This window comes from Oryza sativa, chromosome 6, assembly GCF_034140825.1.
Source record: "Oryza sativa Japonica Group chromosome 6, ASM3414082v1".
Classification (NCBI taxonomy): Eukaryota; Viridiplantae; Streptophyta; class Magnoliopsida; order Poales; family Poaceae; genus Oryza; species Oryza sativa.
Window position 1 is genome coordinate 14,549,141 of NC_089040.1, and position 21,619 is coordinate 14,570,759.

Genomic DNA, 21,619 nt, shown 5'->3' on the forward strand with positions numbered 1-21,619 from the left:
CCCGGTCCACCGTGGACCGAGAGGCTGCCGCGTGGGGCCCACCACCCCTGTGGACCCGGCCGCGCGCCCCCTCCCCTCGGCTGACGCAATAAACCCTATTTTTAATTAAAATTTAAATGAAGAAATTCACAAATATTCACTTAAAGAGCATATAAACTTCAAATGGCCATAACTTGGCCGTTTGAACTCGAAATTGGACCGTTCAAGTCTCTAATTTTTCCTTATGAAGTCAAGAACCCATTTTTGTACTTTGTTTCTTCTTGTTATATGGAGTTTATTAGAGTAAAATCCTTTTTCTTTTCATTGGTCGTGTAGACGCTGCAGCTTCGGAAGATCCGCTCTACGTGGAGGTTGAAGCCGACGTTGGGGAAAGCGAGCAAGGCAAGTCACATCATCCTTGAACATATTGAATCCTAGGTTATAAAATTATTTTGGTTTAAATTACTGCATTATCGCTTTATTTAAATTCCCGCGTTATCACTGTTTTGTTTAGCCATGCCTATTTATCTTTGTTATGACCTTATTATTATTATTGTCATTGTTATTATTACCTTGTTCACCCTTGGACAAATAAAACCCCAACTAGTGGGTACTCTATTCATGGTTCCACTAGTATGAACTTAGGTAGATGCTTCGCGGATTAATTAGGCAACATTAGGTGGTTTTATAACCTTAGACTTTGGGAATGCTCATATCATTTGGACACTATAGAATGGTTGGACTATGTGGAAATGGACACACACCTTCCCCTCTGTTCAAAACCCCCAAAATGGTTTTCGATTGGGCTCGAGGTGCGTGGTTTTGATAGAAGCACCTCGGCCACTATAAGGACCGGTCTTCGGGCCTCTGTTGCAAAGCACTACCGTACTTTCACATGTCTACTGGGTAAGGCTTAGTTTGTGGCTTAGTCTGGTTATAAACAAAGGTACACGGATGGAGATGGACGAAGTCGGGGCTTGATGGACATCTCTAGGACAAATAAAGGCTACACGAGCTGCGCCCGGTAGTCGAGATGTCATGGCACAGGGCCGGTGTCCTGCTGCTAGGGGCTCAATCCTGCCTACCTGTCCCGGGGGTTCCGGCCGTAGGCGGGGTTGGGTCGGTACTCTTGTTTATGGCTAGGATGGGTTGGGAACTATGTCACGTCTTTCGTCCGTATGCCGTGGTGGTATGTGGCACGTGGTTACACGTGAGGAAGATGTGTCTTGTGGGTAAAGATGTACACCTCTGATCAGAGTATAATCTATTCGAATAGTCGCGCCCTCGGTTATGGGCAAGCCTAGCAATGTACCCAAGTTAGTGTTTTAAATTCTTAAAACCTGCTTAACAACTAAAATGTGGAATGGTTGGCCTGGGTTGGCTTGGGACGAGCTGGGACCTGGGTTTGGTTGCCAGTTCGGTCTGAATCATCGTAGGCCTTGGGTTAAGGCAGGTTCGTGTAGGTTCACGGCCTTGTTTAATAACATTGTGTAGCTCTAGGATCGTGTTTACAAAATGGCCCTGAGCAACTAAAAGTCTTTTTAATGCTGTTTACTGCAAACCCTAACCCCTTTATTATAACTCCCTTGTACTCCTTTGCATTTATTCTGCATTCGTGGGTGTGTCTTGTTGAGTACGGTGGTTGTACTCAATCTTGCTCAATTTTTCCCCAAACCCAGAAGAGGAGTTCCTGGAAGATGAAGGCTTTGGTGTCTAGCTCGTGCCTGCCGTCAAGTGCCCGTAGTCGTCGCCCTAGTCTTCTACTGTTTTCCGTTTATCTTTGTGTGTGCTGGGCCTTCGTCGCCCATGTAATAAATTAACTATTTACGCTTCCGCTTGTTAAACTCTGAATTGTATCAACTTTTAGTGTACCTTGCCTCCTGGGACAAGGAATAATAAACGCACGTAAGGAATGCCCGTTGGGTTAATTCCGGTCGTGACATGATTCTAGGGTTTTGTTTGATTAAAGTTTAACCATTGCTACTTGCCTGCAGCGGGCGTGTCAGCTAGACTTCCCGTCTGCTTGTTCTTCGAAACCCCAACTTATCATTTGTATTCAATTCCTATTTGCAATTCAGATTGCTTTTATCTTTTTTGCTTGTTTTTTTGATTTGCTTGTAGGAATAAGGTTGATCTGCACCGGCAAGATCAATAACCCACAGAGAGGTGTATCGATCGCAAAGGCACAACACAATGTCTCGTACGGTTGTAATCGGGTCATCAATGTTTCTCCCAAATCGTATTTATCATCAACTCACCGAAAGATCGGGCCAACAACAGCCTTGGGTGTCTCGAGTGGAGCTCAGGGTTCATCAAGTGGTATCAGAGCTTTCGTTGCTCGGTATGTTTTTATCTACATATTACCAGAAAATAGCCACAAAAAAATATTGCATCCATTACCTAGCCATCTTTGTGCCACTGCATTGTTCTTTTCAGTTTTTGCTTTGTTGAGTTTTCTGTTGCATTGTCGCGTCAAGTTGCTGGACTTAGCGTAGTACGTTTAGGCTTTCGAGTTCTTGTCATGTCTATTACCACTGTCGTCGTCGTCGCCCTGTCTTTGTTGTCGTCGGGACCTATGAAAACAAAATCATCTTTCCGCCAGGGTTCTATTTTTCTAGTTTTCAAAAGTTTATGTCGGTTAGTTTTAGAGTTGTTGAGTTGCACCTAGGGTTTGTAGATCCTGCCGTGTGTTTGTTTTTGCCGTGCATGTGTACGCTAGAAGAAGGAAGGGGGAGAGATTTTTGTAGATTGGATTCGGCTTCCATAAGTGAGGACGAAGGAAGGTGAAAGTCATTTCTTTGATTGGATTTGGTTTCCACTTGTGGGGGCCCAGGCCGAACCTTCCACTCTGTCGACTCCCTCCCTCCCAGCCGACAACTCCCCTACCTCCCACTGTACCTCCACCTCCCAACCGGTTGTGCCGAGTTGCACCTTGGTGAAATTTTTTGGAGTGTCAGATTGAAGATCCGTTTGCAAAAATGGAACTTATGCAATGAGAGCATTACATTTTTGTATAGTTCTAATTTTGGGTTTGGACTTTTGCATTTGAGTCCCTATAATTTTTGTATTTACATTTGAGTCCCTGTAATCTTGCATTCAGGTCCTTGAGTCATTTTTGCTAAAAAAAGTGAGAAAAAGCAGAAAGGTGCTTACAAAATTGAAAAAAAAATTCCGCACCAAAAAGAAAAGAAAAAAAAAGGAAGAAGAAAAGAAAGAAGAAAAAGAAATAAAGAAAAAATAGAAAATAAGTTGTTATCTTTGAGCCGAATTTGATATATCAGAGTTGTGCTTGAATTATTTCTAGTGCTATCTTGTGGTACCGTTCGTGTCTAGGCTCGCGTCTCTAGTCCGTTCTAGCCTAGGACCAGCACGGTACTGACTTTGAACGATTATTCAACTTTGTATTCTCTAATTTGAGCATCTGTTATTCCTTTGCTACATATTTAAGCCTACCAAGAGCTCCACAGATTTGATTGCAGCCGCACAGCAAGTGTTTGCCAAGGCATCGATACATCCAACCTCCATTAGGGTGCTTGGTTGAGTCGGTGTACGTCACCATTCCGCTAGCTTTGGTAAGAACTTGTAAGAGCTTGGTAAAATGCTTAAGTGTGTGTGATATTGGAGCTTCCACTACCTAGTAGTTGATAGGAGTGTGCATATTCTTGTGTATGTTTCTTGTTTGCTACTAACCATATTGATTGGGAGCTAGCAGTAGACAATGAATTTGACAAATATGATTTTTCTAATGCTCAAATGATTAAGGCCGCTAGTAATAAGTTCACCTCTTCTACATTATATTGGTGGAGTTATGTGAGTAACAAACCTGAAAATTGGGATGAATGCTAAAACATGATGAGAAAGTGTTTTGTGAGTTTATATTACAAATGTACTCTTCATGATAAACTAGAACATCTGAAACAATGTGATAGAACTGTTAGAGAGTACATCCATGAATCTAAAGTTTGTATCATCTACAGTGATCTAAAAGAGTGAGATGAAAACATAATGCGCAGATTTTTCAAGGGGCTTAATTCTGAAGTTCAGGTTATGCTTACTAATGTGACATAATCATATTGAACACCTATTCATTCTTGTTTGTAGCATTGAGAGTCAGATCATATCAAATGCGAGTAAGCATGAACAATGTGATTTATCTGCTATTTCTGAATCTCCTATATCCTTATGCAAAGATGATGTGCAAACATTGGAGGAAAAATCTTTTGTCTCCCCTGTTACTAACGTTTTGCAGGGAGTTCAGCACATTCAACAAAAGGAGGAGAATGGTGTACTTGAGAAGAAAGATGATGAAGCACCTGCGATATCTAAAGAAAGTTTGCAAGGTAAATTAAATGGTGCTGAGATAAATGAAGGTGAGTATTCTCAAGCTGAGCTACACAAGTCCACTTTTCATGCTATAGTAGAGCAACCATTAGTGGAACCATTTGCTGAGATGTCTTTGTCACAAGTTGATTTACTTGTTGTTTCTTGTGATAAAGAAGAGTTGTGTGATAATGCTTCACTTATATCCATGCCACAACTAGTGAATGAACATGCTATTCCTACTGTTAATTCTTATTGCGCTGATTTTAAGCATGTTGTTCACATTGCTGATGAAGTAGAGGAACGTGAATTGACATCTTCTTTAAATACTTTGAGCTATGTTTAGTTTGATGATTCTTGTAAGCTCGATAATTTGAAGGAGAAATTACTTGCTAAATCTGATTTCCCATGTCCAACTAAAGCTATTTTTTATATCTTTGGCGAATATGATCATAGAGGATTATATTTGGTGCATAGAATTTTTATCTGTTCGGATTTAGGGAGACATGTTATTGCTAATCACACTACTTCGAGTTTCTCTAGTTTTGATCGGATGAAATAGGTTGTTTTGTATGGACTATGTGAAGAGCACCATATGGAAAAACCGAGGATGGTTTTCCATGAAGAAGGGGAGGATGATGTGACCAAGGCTACTACGGATAACATCATGGATGAACAAGATGATATCAAGATCAAGTACTCCAAGTGCTGAAATCCGATTCGGCCACCTCCTACACTGTTGACTTCAAACGGCCGCAAATAAAGAAACAAGGTGTTGTGTCACCTGCAACAGATGAAGCCTCATTGCCAAATTCCATCTCAATCATCCGCAGATGAAGAAATAAGGTGTTACGTCACCTGTCATGGGCCTTTGGGCTTGTAATTTTGTTTGGTTCCTCGGCCCAAGTGGGACCCATATCAGGTGTGCCCCAACTAGGGGGGGCACGACCCTAGGCACCCCTAGGTTGTCCTCCCACCTCCATAAATAGCTAGGTACCCCTTAAGGGATTCTTGGGTTTTGTTAGATTAAAGTTTAGCCATTGCTACTTGCTTGCAGCGCGCGTGTCGGCTAGACCGCCCGTCTGCTTGTTCTTTGGAACCCCAACTTATTATTTGTATTCAATTCCTATTTGCAATTCATATTGCTTTTACCTTGTTCTTGCTTGTTTCTTCGATTTGCTTGCAGGAATAAGGTTGATCTGCACCGGCAAGATCAACAACCTACGGAGAGGTGTATCGATCACAAAGGCGCATCACAACATCTCGTACGTTTATAGTCGAGTCATCAACGTTTCTCCCAAATCGTAGTTATCATTAACTCACCGAAAGATCGGACCAACAACAGCCTTGAGTGTCTCCAGTGGAGCTCAGGGTTCATCAAAGAGTGGATCGAGAGGGGATTGAGGGCATGAAAGAGCGCGAGGAGAGAGTAGAGAGAAGAGGAGGAGGAGGATAGGCGCACATGAGGGGATGGGAGGGAGGAGTGATGGTGGGACAGAGGTAAACAATAGTTATTCTAGGGGTCGGCGTATAGTCTTGTCCTTAAAATATATATATACTAGCAAAAATACATATGTGTTGCGACAGGTGGAGATAATTTTCACAATTGATAAAAATTCTACCAATTTAAACGGCAAACTAAAACAAGACAAACAAAACAATGGTAAAACAAAGTCAGAAATCATACTCCCTCTATCCAAAAATCTAAGACCTATTTCTTTTTGCACCAAGACCAAAAAGCAATTAATTCATTCACCATGTGATAAAACCAATGGACATGCAACCAATAAGTACTAAAATGACTTCTTGGATTCTGATAAACAATTTAATTTAGCACATAATGGCGGTTGTCGATTTCTAGGAACAGCAATAAAATTTATCTGGTGGGGAAAATCAAGGAGAGATGGTGACACAGATGTTTATACTGGTTTAGGCCCTCGATGTGAGCTAATACCCTAGTCCAATTATATGTGGATTGGATCTATGTCCGGTATGAAGTGGAGAATGCGTATGCCGGGTTGTGATGACCGGCTTGCCCCAGATCTCGTGACCCCTACCCCCTCTTATATAGGATGAGGAGGAGGGTTTACAAGGAAAGTATCTAGCTGATTACAACTAGATCTCCCTATTCTATCTATAAAAGATAGGTATATTTCCAGGATTTATATCTTATCCCAAGAATATCTCTTTCTTTATTTAAAGGATAGCCGCATGGGCCTAGGGCTCTTGGCCCACCCTATGCCACATGGCCCAAAGGCCTCTCCTTGGGTACCCAGGTACCGTGTAACTCATAGTGACTAGCTACAAATAGGACTTAGACTTTTCGAAAAACCAAAGAATAGAATAAGTCTCAGACTTTTGGATGGAGAGAGTATATAGTATTGAACCCGGTTGCGCTCGCTTCATACGTCATCACACGAAGAATCCCTTATGTACACATTTCCATAGCCTCACAAATCTATTGGGTGAATATTCCATAAGTTGATGCATGTCTATTCTGCTATACGTCATTTATTAAAGATTGAAGTTTTGATTATTCAAGTAGTGAAAGTTTTTTTTTACTTGTAGATGAAAAGCATTTGCAAAATAACAAACTTGCGACATACACACCTTAATGGTAATTTCAATAGAAAAATATTTGTGAGTAGAGAAATTTGAAACAGAAAAAAAAGAGAAAAGGAGGAAAAAGGGAGGAGATTGGAAACGGAAGGAGAGGTCAGGATGATCGGGAGAAGAGAAAAGGAGAAATAGGGGAAAAAAGAGAGAAAAAGACACTGATTAGGGGAGGGGCGTGTGGCGCTGAGTGGAGGCACGCTGGATGGGGCGGTGGGATGGTGTGGGCTGGCTGGGTTGGGTGCACTAGGAGAGGGAGAGGGAGAGGGAGGCGTTGGGCTAGGAAGGGGGTGTATAATAGTTGTTCTAGAGTCACGTCGAAATGGATACCGTGATATAGAACCAACTCAAACACGGATGACGTATCAAAATTTTGGTAGAAACATCTTTAATTTTTATAATAGTAGAGAGATATATATTAAAATAATTGGGGTACCATGGTGTCCCGGACCTAGCAATCAAATTGAGAATATACCCAATTTCAATGAGTATGAATTTCTTTAAAAATTACTAACATGTTTGAACAAGTTTGAATTGAATTTGGATATTTTGTTAGATTTTGATTCTAGGTATGTACTATCAAAACATATAATTAGTTAGATATGTATAAATAGATTGTGAATTTGAGTAGGAATCAAATTCTTATATATAGGTATATACTCCAAAGTATTTTTTAAAAAAAATCAGATGTTTGAGTCAATTTAAGTATTGCATACCTTGGTGCCTAGGCACCATATTGCCCCATCTATATAGAGAGCACAGTAAGAGTGTCTCCTATTGTTTATTGTAAAAAAAAGGTGGTACGAGGGGTAGGGGTGGTGAGGTGTGGTTTTAGAGGGATGTCTAGGGTGGTGGAAGAAGGGCGGGGTGCTGATGATGATAGCACGGAAACCATGGGGATGGGGGTGGGCGGTGAGCCAGTGGCAAAGGCGGGGTTGCCTCGCCGCTACTTAGAGCAAGGAGGAGTAAGGGGAGTGAGAAGGGAGATCCTAGTTGGTTGGGTAGGGCTTGCCAGCAACGTTGGCGACTTTCTTGCACCGGCGAGCCAGGGAGGGGGGCGCCCCACTGACGGTAGGGAGATGATGGCACGGGGAGATCGTGAACTGTGAGAAACTTGGAAGGTGAGGCATGATCGGAGAGGTTCATTAGCAACTGTAAGAGCACCGGAAGAAAGAAAAAGAAAGAACCAAATCTTGTGGCCGGAGGTGGAAGAAGACCTCAACAACCTTAGATGATGACCGATGGAGGAGAGAAAGTCAACTCACAAAACTTAAAAAAAAAATCAATCGCCTAACTCATAACAAGCACAAGCCTACTCCTTCCGTCCCATAGAAACCAACCTAGTACTAGATATGACACATCCTAATACTATTAATCTGAACATATATTTATTTAGATTCATTGTACTAGAATGTGTCGTATCTAATTCTAAATTCGTTTATTTTTGGAACGGAGCGAGTAGTTTTTGATCGACGGGACTACACAATGCGTGTGCACTAATTAGTTCTAATCAACTATCATCCTGTCAAATGAACTTACCATGTATAATAGATGAACTATAATGTTATCTCTATTTTTCTTCTTCTCTCTATCTCTCACCTTCTTCCTTCAAGGCTTCTTGAAAGAAAAAGAACGCTTGGAAATTGAAGTGCATCAATGGCTCGGATTAAAAGTTAATTAACAGGGACAAGACAAACGTCACTAGAGGGGAATTTTCGTCCATGGGAAAGTTCAGCCCATCTCCAGCCATGCCCGTCCTCAAGAGCGATGGCGATCACTGCATTTGGAGGTCAGTCGATATCCAGCCGCCTCATCTATCGACGAGACAAGACGACGATCGATTTGCGACGGCAGTTTGGCTGGCGATGCCTTCCTCCGTCAAGCAGCACTGGCCCCTCCTCTGCTAGCCACGCCGCCGCCGATTCCTCCGCCCCGCTCGGCCGCTCCTTCCGTCTCGCTGCTACCGCGCGCGCGTGCCCAACCGCCTGTGAAGCGGGTCCAAGGTACGCAATGCTAACTGTGTCCCCTCCCTTTGTCCGCCGCGATGCCGCCTTCCTCCGCTAATGAACACTGAAGCTCGCTTTTCCTCCTCTGATGAACACCGGAAGTCTGGAACTCGCGTCAGCAGTTCGCTAATGACGCCACACTCATTCACTTCCCTATGGACGGAAATACCCCTCGATAACTTTTAATCTGAGCCGGTGACATGCTTTACCCTCTGCGTGCGTTTTTTTTTGGTTGAGGAGCGTAGAAGCACACCTCTGTATGCATTTACCAATCATTTTTATTTTTCAAATTGTCTGTACTCCATATAAGATTATAGTTCATTATAGCCTAGTTTTAAACTTGCTCTAACGATATTTTGCGCGGCTGATAATTAGAGCCAACCAATAGTCCAATAGTAGTATTGTACTACGAATGTCATTTACTACTGGTGTCTAAAGATTGAATTGGCCGACATATATTCATTGATAGCACCTGCATCAGACTGTAGAAGCGAGTGCACAGCCTGTTGAGAAATATGTTGAAAGGTGCATAACTCTCAGTCATTATCTAAAGAAACATCACCCAGCTCAAGAAACATCACCCAGCTCTGTTCTTTGGCCTCCTTTGAATTTTGGCAAAGGAATTGAATTTGAAGTTGGTCTTGTATTTTGTGTTTCATCGGCCTCCAAACCCAGTAAACCCACACCTGATCTACTAGTTGTCACTAGCAAGTAAACCCAGCCAAAATGAACAGAATCATTGAATTCAACCCTTAGCTAGTTCTCTGTCATCGTCGTCTGCAAGACTGAAATCACCTTCATATTATCTGAAGAAATGGGACCACCCCCAATGCATATGATTCGTGATTCCCTTTCCCTCCTCCCCTCTCACAGTCTCACTTTTCGATCTCTGCGCTGCACATACTCGGTGGTAATCTTGAAAGCCATCACGGTCTCTGCCCAGGAACAGCGATAGCTAGCTGGTCCCTGCAGGAAATGGCCAGCCTCTGATACAGTGAGAACCAGCTGTACTTAATGGTGCTACCAGTGTACGTGCTTGCGTGGGGGCCATGAAATTGATGAAAGAAAATTCAAGAGAGAGATGCATGCCATCAAAACTAGCAGTGGTAGTAGTCTAGCAGAGATCAGATCACCATTTGTTTGGTATTTTTCCTCTGACCAATTCGGGATGACTGACCTCAAGCCAGAGTGTTCCATGGAGCTAACAGCCTCTGGTCAGTTAATTACTATTATGCACAATTACACATGGGTGCACCCCCATGGTCGCGTTTAAGTTACTTCACGTTGGAGAAAACTGATTTGGCCTAGAACCTTACGCCATTGGTGTGAAATTGCACCATGGTGCATGTCTGATGAATCTGTTTAAATCCATTGAAATACATTGAAAGAATTCTATCAGAAACCCCGCTACAAAAATAGGAAATAATGTCCTAAAGATGGGCTTTCAGGGAAAAGCTTGCAAAGAGTTTAGTGTAACTTTTTTTGTATAAAAGAAAGTATTTTTGGCTAAGAAGGCGAAGAGCATCTCTGTCATCATCGGCGACAACCCAACATCTCACACTAGCTTCACTTTGGACCATGTTCTAACACAAACTTGCTTTTATGGAACGAACAAATTAGAGAGGTAAAGGGAAAAGAAACTCTCTAGCAATCAGACCAACATTATGGATAAGGCTTTTCACTGAGTAGGATCCGTGCTAGCATCATCAATTTGGAATCAAAATAATCTACCAATCCAGACACATTTGAAAGCTGCATGATTACCCAACTTCACGCAGTAATGATGATTTCTCCGCAGCATCTGTGCCACGAGTGAAGAGTGACAAGCTTAAAGGCTCAATATAAACCTCTGAAGTTGCATGATCAAGTTACAACTTAGCTGGCCCGGTTGACCCCATCGATTTTGCTACATGTATAAAGGTTAAGAAAAAAAATTATTTCGACACACAATTGCAAAATCCCATGAAGTATGATTAATTTTGGGTATGTTTAAAGCACCCTTGGAGAGATATGAACCGTCCATTTAATTTAATATAACACACCACAATTAGTTCTAGTACATCTGATAAAATGGTAGGTTTGGAAAAAAAATAAAATGCATGGTAAATAAGTAATTTATTCCATCTGTAGAGTAAATCGACTGAATTTTAGCTAACTACATGTGTGTTTCTTCGTCCGTAATGCACGCTTGTTCCCTAATGCCATGCATATATCTTTCCTGATTTGTTGGCTTATTATTTGTTTTTAATTTGAGGAACGCATATAACAAGTAGCCATGAAACTACTCCGCTTCTTTCTTCCTCTTTCCTTCTTCGATCCGATCGAACATGATTTATATAAGTTAATTTACAGTCTAATTAAATCAATTGGTGATCCTCAGATAACATGGTTGCATGCAAAATTCAGTTTCCACATGCATTATTAAGGATGTTTACGGAAGCTGGCATTATTTAGCATCACAATATTGAGAGAGAGATACCGGCAACCTCACCGGCGGCGCTCATCGACCGAGTCGCAAGTCTACGACGGATGGACAAGATAACCTTCGCGGGATTGGATTTAGAAAAGTAATTTCAACATACCCCTATTACTACTATTTTAACAAAATATCCAAAATAACCCTATAAATCAACGGGACATGTTAATTCCACTGCCTTACTAACACTAAGTAATTTATTATTATTGTCAAAGTACTGTAAAAGCACCCTAATTATTAATGATATATGTACTGTTGCAGTAATTTGGGAACAGGCCGGGGAAAAACGGAGAGTGTCAGGTACCGTAAAATCTCGATTGTTGGTATCCTCTTAAACTGCACGTAGGGGCGGAGCTACAGACTACAGTGACAGGGGTGCACAGGAACCCGGTCGAAAAATCAATTACCTGTAGTTATCTCATGTTCACCACTTGACACCCCCTCAGAGCTCCTGCGTGTACCCCCAACCATCAGGCCGAGCAGCAAGCCAAAGAGAAGCTTGCATTCTTGTAGCTAATTAAGTATTCTCGTGGCTGCATCATACTCCTATATGCTCTCAGCTCTGTTATATCACAGGACACAGGTCTACAAATTGGCCATGCATGGAGTGTAGCCGTCAATTTCATCCAGCATTTCTTAACCTCTCTTTTTGCATTTACAATCACTATCAAACAAATGGAATATCCTTACCCACCACACTACCAAAGGTCTCATCAGCCATTGATTGTAGTAAGCATAGTCAGGCATGTTGCATCCCTTATAATTTTCTCACGATCATTCTGATTTATTGCAAGCAAATTAAGTTAACAACTTTGCATGTTAATTAGGGTCTCAATGGGATGATATTGGTTGCTCTTATCAAAATTGAGGGTTACTTTTCAATTAAGCATTTTAGATGATAAATTAATTGGAGGAAAGCTTGGGTTTAGTTGAGGCCCTTAACGCTTGAGATGCAATGTCAAGTAAGTTGCTTGACTTTGCAAGAATCAAACTATGGTATAGCATACAGGACAATTTCATAGCTTTTAAAATATGATGTATTTACATTAGGAAATTCTGTAGTTTATGTAGTATAATATAATAAAGCATTATTTTTCTGTTTCTTTAAGCCAATGGGTTGGACTAAGTACTTATCCAATTCTGGGAACCTTCTTTGCTTTTGATTTTATTCTCAACATGTTCGTTGCACTATACTAATCGATGTTTTCATTGTGTTCTCCATTTTGGTAAGCACTTTTTGTCACTGCATTTTTCTTTCTGCACAGACTCTTTCTCACATTGAATTTGCTGATGCTAAAATGTAATGGATATACTACTATTTACTACAACACTGCTAGAAGAAAACATATACCACTAAACTATATGAAGCTATGGTGTACTCCCTCCGTCCCAAAAAAAAAAAAGACAAACCCTGGGTTTTCATATCCAATTTGACCGTCCATCTTATTTGAAAAAATTATGAAAAAAATTAAAAAGATAAGTTACGCATAAAGTATTAATCATGTTTTATCTAGGGATGGCAATGGGTTGGGTCGGGCACGGGTAGAGCAAAACCATGCCCGACCCGATGCCCAACATTGCCCGCCGAAACCCTACCCATTAGAGTTAGCGGGCAAAACTCCATGCCCGTACTCATGCCCGGCGGGCGCGGGTATGTCTGGCGGGTACCCAATGGATCTCACATGAATAATAACTTAAAAGATATGTAATTTAACCAAGAAAAATAAAATCAATAATTTACCAAATTATTGGTTATCAACGATAATTTGAATTACATCACAACTTAGTATCAGTTAGCATCACGAATGAACCAAGAGAAATGGTATAAGAATTAAAAAATGAGTCAAAATTAGATAATACATATGTATCGGGTCGGGCATGGATTACCCACGGGTAAAAAATAAAACCCGCCTATTACCCATAATATCTTCGGGTCTCGGGCGGGAGTGTCCATGGGTAAAAAGTCACACCCACACCCGTACCCATCGGGTCGGGTATCCACGGATACCCGGAGGGTATCCACGGATACCCGGACCCATGGGTAAAATTGCCATCCCTAGTTTTATCATCTAACAACAATGAAAATACTAATTATAAAAGAATTTCATATAAGACGGACAGTCAAACATTGGACACGGAAATCTAGGGTTTGGCTTTTTTTTGGGACGGAGGGAGTGTAGTACTACCTTCGTCCCAAAATAAGTGCAGCCATAGGTATCCGTGTCCAACGTTTGACCGTCCGTCTTATTTGAAAAATTTATAAAAAAAAATTAAAAAAATAGTCACACATAAAGCACTATTCATCTTTTACATTTAATAACAATAAAAATATTAATAATAAAAAGTTTTCAAATAAGAAAAATGTCAAAAGTTGGACATAAACAATGTAAAATTACACTTATTTTGGGATGGAGAAAGTACGGATGCACCCCTCTATGTTGCTCTAGCTCTTTTTTTTAAGTGGAAATGAATTTAACTTTGAAAGCCGGTATTTGAAAAAAAACACTCAAAATAGAACTGGGGAAACAAACATGCAACACGCTCCTAACGATGCTTGTTTCTACAACGACAAATTCAGGTTACTAGTAGAATATTTGCCAATTGGAAAATATCATCCCAATTGGTCGTACGTATCCTACCTACCACGCAGGAGGCACCGTGGCACCGAACAGAAAAGTGACGCTGCTGCTCACTTGCTTGCACCGGTCGAGCACAAAGTTTCTCCATTTTTGTAAGACTCGCACCAAAGTTTCTCAAAAGCTATAACGTGCAAGGGAACACGACGTCACACCGCACCAAAGCAACGCTACGCCGCCGGTGGCGACAAAGCCACCGAGTCCGAGACCAAGACCGACGTGACATATCCCAACGTCGCCTTGATGATCTCCCCGTTCTTTCCGCGGTCAAGTCGGAAAAGAGTCGCGAATTACGCAGAGGGATCTTGACCGCGATCGGCCATGTGTAGATCGATCCGACACAACACAAGGTCGAAAGGTTTCGTGAGAAAAGGTTGCCGGGAATCAACCGGAGGAGCGATCGGTTTTTGGACGTTTGGTCCTTGCAATGCCGGTGGTCAGAGGTTACCAAGCTCCAGTCAACACACATGACGCAGGGCATCTCGCGAGCGCACGAAAGCGAAGGGAGAATTTAGAATTTAGGACGGGCTCGTGGGATGGGGAAACTGGCATCGTACTACAGTTTTTGAGGCAGGGTGATCAGATTTGCTGGCTTTTGGTCTCTCTCTCTCTCTCTCCCGATACGGTGACATGTTTTGCTATATAGCCTATAGGTATATTTTATTCTAACTTTTTTGTATTTGTACCGTTGCTAACATTAGGGTGAAAATTTTTAGCGTGTCACATTGGATATACGGATGCACATTTAAAATATTAAATATATACTAATAACAAAATAAATTACAGATTCCGCCTGTAAACTATGAGACGAATTTATTAAGCCTAATTAATTTATCATTAGCAAATATTTACTGTAGCACCACATTGTCAGACCATGGAGCAATTAAGCTCACAATTTACACGCAATCTGTGTAATTAGTTTTTTTCCTATATTCAATGTGACAGGGTAAAAACTTTTGCCAGAGGATCTAAACAGGCTCGAAGTTGAATTGAAGTTGTCCTACAATTGGAATTAGTATGTAAAAACAACACAATTAATTACTAACAGATTAAAACAAATAGATGCCTTTGGATCGAAGGTTTTTTGAATTGCAGAAAACAGGTATTGAGTACTATAGGAAATTTTACCGTTCATCCCTTTGGAACAAAGGTATTGAGCCCCCCATTTTTTTTTAATTTCCTTTGCTTATACCCAAGGCTCTTATATAAGCTATAGTGTCAAATGACGATAACTTCACAGCTCATTAGTAAGATTCCATGACTTGACGACTTTAATTACCCGTTGCAAACTTGCTTATGTTGTTCCTTCAAAATACGTGCTTAGGGCATGGCCAACGGTGGCAGCCTACGTTACCTACATATGGGATACGGATACACGATACGGTGATACGGGATATGATATTTTTCGGAAAATAAAGATACGGGGATACGTTTGTATATATATAATAAAAATACAGAAAATTATAAATTGAATTGGGGAAACTATAGTATTAGTGTAGCCGATTGGTGATTACAATGTAGCAATCATCTCTAATTCCCTTTTGTAGCTAATTCACGTTGATTAAGCCCAAACTACCAGCTTCCAATAATTCAAACAAAAAAAATCAACACATACACGTTTATAACTAAAAGACTAAATAACTGATGAATCTGCAGGAACATTAGCAGCCGAACTACCGCTGGATTGCTAGATGTGCTAGGGACTGAACTTCCAGTTCCAAAACCCATTGCATCTTTTAAAACAAAACATAGTTATTGTTGTGCCCAGAAAATAAGGACATTGCAGTCTTGCGGATTCATTCAAGAAAAAAGCTGAAGAGCGTTGTAAATCTGAAAGGCTAAAAGATGGGATTTATCTTTTATTACCTCGTATGGGGAACAAGAAAAGAAGAGCTCGGTTGTGATGGAGCGCTTTGCTCAGCATCAGAGGCGTTGTGTTGGTGGCAGCGGCCCTAACCCCTGGCAGGGCATGACGGCGGTCGGCGGAGATGCTGCCTGCGTCTGGCAGCAGCGGCCCTACCAGTACGGGGAGGTTCTACAAGCTGACCCCGAGGAACTGGAAGTTGGGGGTGACTATTTCCCTGTTGGGGCCGGAACACCCGGGCCTGCGGGGGTGGGTTGGATTTTTGGACCCATGGGTGAGCCTCCAAAACAAACCGAACTATCCCCACTCCACTCCAAACCCTACACTCCCCGCACGCGCCTGTGCGCGGTGCACCGCCGCGCACTGCCGCCGCCGCCGCCACAACCGCGCGCCGTCACCGCCGCGTGCCGTCACTGCCGTTCGCTGCCACCGCCGAGCGCCGTCACCGCCGTTCGCCGCCACAGTCGCCGGACTCACTCAAGAAGGTGACTCATCTTTCATGTTTCTTGAAGTGGCGTTCTCTCTCTGCTTGGTCGAGCTCCGCTGATATATGTTCTTGCTGTGGGCAGGGAGGTGGCAGATCTGCGGTTGCGTGACCTCCATCTTGGATCTCGGTGAGCTGGGGGGACTGTTCTTGGAAGTGGTTCTTGGGAGCATCCTGGTATGGTACCTTGGCTATTTTTGTGCTTTTTCTTTGTTTCAATTTTTAGATAATGTGGGTTGGTTCGATTGGAGATGCTGAAGAGTGGTGGGTTTCTGTTGGGTTTAATGCCGCAGCTGGTGTCCCATCTTAGTTGTCTCATGTGATACATACTCTGCTGGATTGTAGTATGTGTGCCATCAGACATCAGGATTAGTCACAATAATTAGGTCTTAACTCTTGAAAGGTAAAGACTTATGAAGCTATTGCCAAATTAGCAGTACCAATGTCTCATCTAACCTTGAGAAGTCATCTAGATCTCTGGTATACTGCAATGCTACTGAAAAAGAAAAAAAAAAGATGTTGGAGATTTGAACAAATTGGAATTACACAAATTGATTGCTAGCAATGTTCTATTATTCGCAATTAATTCTGTCAGATGGTTGTTTATAATATATCAGTGCAATTGCACCCTTTCCCAAGTCCCAACCTCTAAGTCATGTTTATTAAGCATGCAGCTTTTTTGCTGCTTAATGGTGACTGTTGAGCGCATCTAGAAAATCCAGCACTTAAACTTTTAAGCTGTTGGTCAAAGGATAAAACATTTTGAATGTCAGTTCATTCAGTTCCATATAACTACTAATCTGTTGATTTAGGTGGCTGTCTTTCACTGTAGTATTAAGTAGCTAACTATTTTATGTGTTGACATGACATGAGGCCTGTCTTTCTTGTTCAAAGATGTGATTTGATATTCATTATGTTATTAGTGGAGTTTCAAAAGGTGAAAAAAAAGTGCACAAGAATATTTATGCACGGTTCTTTGAAAAGAAACATGTCCAGCCCCCAAATGCTAGATGCATGATTACGGTGTATAACAGGTTGCTGTTGGGTATGCTTATCATTTCACTAGTTTTTAGCACAAGTAGTAAATGTAAATATTAATTCTGCACAAGTAGCAAATGTAGATATTAATTTTCTATTCTTGTCAAACATAGGTTTATTAAACATGTCTATGCAAAATTCTGAAAGTTCATCTGCCAATAGTTCTAGTCATGAGCTGCCTTCACAAACACGTAAGAGAGCAAAAGTGTGGGAACATTTTGAGCAGGAGCTTGTCATGATAGATGGTCTTCCAAAAGCACAATGCAAATATTGTGGCTTAATGTTGTCAGCGACTAGAAAATCAGGAACTAGCCATCTCATAAACCATATTTGCGAATCTTGTCCACTAGTTGATGGTGAAGTTAGAAATAGGTTTATATCAACAGTTAGGAAACAACCCGTGGAAAATTTTATGTTTGATCCTAAAAAGACTGAAGAGTTGATGATAAAATATTTCATCCATGCTGAGATACCATTCCATAAAATTGAGGATCCCTACTTGGATGATTGGATGGCATCCATGCAGCCAACTTTTAAACTTGTGGGTCGTCAATCAATCCGCGACAAGATTTACAACTATTACAATAGGCTGAAACAAGAATTGCATGCTGAATTAGAGAATCTTGATTCGCGTGTATGCCTAACATCGGACATGTGGACCTCAAATCAAAACCTAGGATACATGGTTGTCACAGCCCACTATGTTGATGCTGAATTCAAAATGAAAAAGAAAATTATAAGTTTGAAGCCTGTGAAGTATCCACACACTAGCTTTGCAATTGAAGAAGCCATGATGAGGTGTTTGACTGAGTGGGGCTTGAGTAGCAAACTGTTCACCTTAACTTTAGACAATGCTAGTAACAACACCGCTGCTTGTCAAGAATTAGTGAAAACTCTCAAGGATGAGTTGGTTTTGGAAGGCAAACATTTTCATGTGAGGTGTTGTGCACACATCCTCAATTTGTTGGTTCAAGATGGGATGAGGGTGATTCGTGCAGCAATAGATAAGATCTGTGAGATCCTAAAGTACATTGAGCATTCACCCTCACGCATTCAAGCGTTTAATTCAATTGCTTCTAGTAAAAGTCTTCCTCCAAAATCTGGTTTCACTCTTGATGTACCAACCCGTTGGAACTCGACCTTCAAGATGATTAGAGAAATATTGCCTTACAAGGCTATCCTCAATAGCTATGCCTCTGAAAATTGTGAACTTCTACCAACTAATGAAGAATGGTTGCATGCTGAATCAATTTGTGAATTTCTTAAGGCTTTTGAAGAGGCTACTAGAGGTGTATCAGCTCATAGGACACCAACTGCACACACATTCTTGCCCCATGTTCTTTGTATCCGTCATGCTTTGAGTGATCCTGATTGGCAAACCAGCGATCTTTTAAAACGATTGGCTGCTCCTATGCACACCAAGTTTGCAAAATATTGGGATGAAAAATTGGCAAACAACTTCAATTTGGCACTTGTCATTACCACTGTGTTAGATCCAAGAAGGAAAAGAGACTATTTGGATTTCTTTTATGAGAAGGTGTCTCCCCATGGTTCTAATGTTGAAAGTAAAGTGGACTCTATTATAGAGGAGATGAAATCATACTTTCATGTATATGAAGGAATTGCAAGAAGAAGGGGTGTATCCTACATGTCACAGTCTAGTGAGAGAGTTAGTGTTGTAGGCTCACCTGTTTTGGGAAAAAGAAAGCTAGAGCATGAATTCACCCTCTTCAAGTCAAACCGAAAGGTTGCACATACTCAGAAGTCAGAGATTGATACATATTTAGAAGAAGTATGTGAGGATGATAGTGAGGATTTTGATGTTTTGGCATGGTGGAAGAAAAATTCCAAAAAGTTTCCTGTGTTGGCAATTATGGCTCGAGACTTTCTTGCAATTCCACTTAGCACCGTGCCCTCAGAGTCCGCTTTCAGCAGTGGAGGAAGGATTCTTGGAGACACAAGAAGCTCATTGACACCAGAGATGCTCGAGGCACTTGTTTGTGCAAAAGATTGGCTACATAGAGCCAAAAAACAAGGGGATTAAAGGTATAATATCTCACGCCTTGTATTTCGTCTCAGACTTTGTGGTCTGTGCCATACAAATAGTAATTGTAGATGTGTTTTCATTTTATATTGTTTGATTAGTCACAAAATCTAGATTAATTTGTCTGAGTGCCCACCAGTATTACTAATATTTGTGCCAAATTTTCTTTGATCTAGGTTCGTACTGAGTACTGACCATATGATGTTTTGTGAAGAAGGTTTGGTATGATGGCTGTTTTTTTTTTACAATGGTGGGGTCCCTGTGCTCAGTAACTTAATGTTGTTTTTTGTTCATCAGTTGGTGAAATGTTAGGCGGAATTTGTAACACCTTGCAATGCCTTTTATATCTATTAGTTGTATCCTTACTTGTATATATTCTTATTTGAGCAGCTAGAGCATGTTCAGGAGATAGATGAGAGCATTGTGTATGTGAAGGATAAGCAAGGAAGGTGGCCTCTCTCTTCTCCCAGAGGGGCAAAAAAGGCCCCAACCTTGTTTTCTTCCTCTCTTTTTTTTTCCATTTCTTGAAAGTCCTTGTGGTTGTATATAGTAGTATAGATATTTAGTTGAATAGTGGGGATGGATGGATTCATTCTTCATTCTTACTAGTGTGTCCACTAACTCATGCTAGTCATATCTTATAGAAATAATAATATTCAACTTGTAATCATTCAATGTTATTTCTGAAATATAAATTTCTGATGGCTTCTTTCTCTTCCAGATTATCTACAACTGCATATGGATCAAGGCATAGATGATGTTTTGGTAGTTTTTGTTGAAGATATAAACCTTATTATGGCCCTTATTATTGCTGTAGTAGTGAGCAATTGACTTAATTGTAATTATATGACATCATTAGTCTTCTGGTATTCATTTCAGTGCTGGATCAGCTAACAAACAATGCGATGCGTATCATTCTGAGTATTTTTTTTTGTTTCATTTTCTTGTTTTTGCCCAATTTTCAGTGTTTCAGCAAGCAATGATGTTCTTTTAATATTTCTGTTTTGAATTAATTGTCTGCACGTGTGTCTACACTGCTGCTCTCTATACTGTAGCTGAGATCCATGGCTAAAGAAGTAACGAGGCCTCCTGGCTCCAAGCTCTCTGTAGTGTAGCTGGGATCCATGGATTGAATCCATTCCAGTGAAGTGGGCTGAACCCATTTTAGTGTAATGGTTTGGGGTGGGTTGGACTGAAATCTGATGCGGGGTGGGTTGGTTTGGATTTTGGAGGAGAGGAAATGGGGTGGGTTGGTTTGGCATGCCATTCCATGAGGAGGTGGGCTGGGGTGGATTCAAATTGGATCTCAACCCACTGGCAGGCTTAGGTGAGTGGTGGTGAGGCCCCACAAAATTTCGGGTGTGGGGACAGGGATGGAAAGCTCAGGGCCTGTTTGGTATAGCTCCAACTCCTAAATTTAGCTCCAGGAGTTGGGTCTGGAGTGGAGTTGTAGAACTGCCTAAACCCAGCTTCACAACTCTAGTTCATTTTGTGAGAGAGCTCCACCCAACTCCACTCCTAATTTTGGTGGAGCTAAAACTGTTTGGCTGAGCTCCAGCTCCAGTAGGGGTGGAGCTGGAGCTGGAGCTGTGCCAAACATGCCCTCAATTGAAGCAGTAGGTGGAATCATATATAAAGTAAACCAAACCCTAAGTCCTTTCTTCTACTCTTTCACAACCACAAGCCCCTAAGAAATCAATCCTATCCTTATTTGTCACATAGGAAAAAAAGGTTGCTGGGAGCTAGGACGCCAACATCTGCTTCTCTGCCTCGGCTCATCTCCACTAGCTGGCGCCCCACACCATGCCACCCTCCCACCTTCCTCATCACTGCGTCACCTCGAAGTCACCCGCCTCATCCCTTCATCACCAGCACAAGCCGCCTCACTAGTCGTCGCTCGTTGCCACATCACCTCGACGCCACGCCATTGGCTCGTCGCCACCCAGCAGCCACTGCCTCAACTCTGGTGGTGCTGGCCGGCCACCGCTACCTTGACGCTCGCATCCTACTTGTCTCGACGTCACGCTATCAACCCACCACCATCCCGCGTGTCTTGCTCCTCTCGCCATCAGAGGGAGACTAGTTCCATGCAAGATAGCAGGGCCCTAGAGGTGTCGCCGCCACGGGCTGATTTTCACCCACTCAGTCATCCGGGGCCG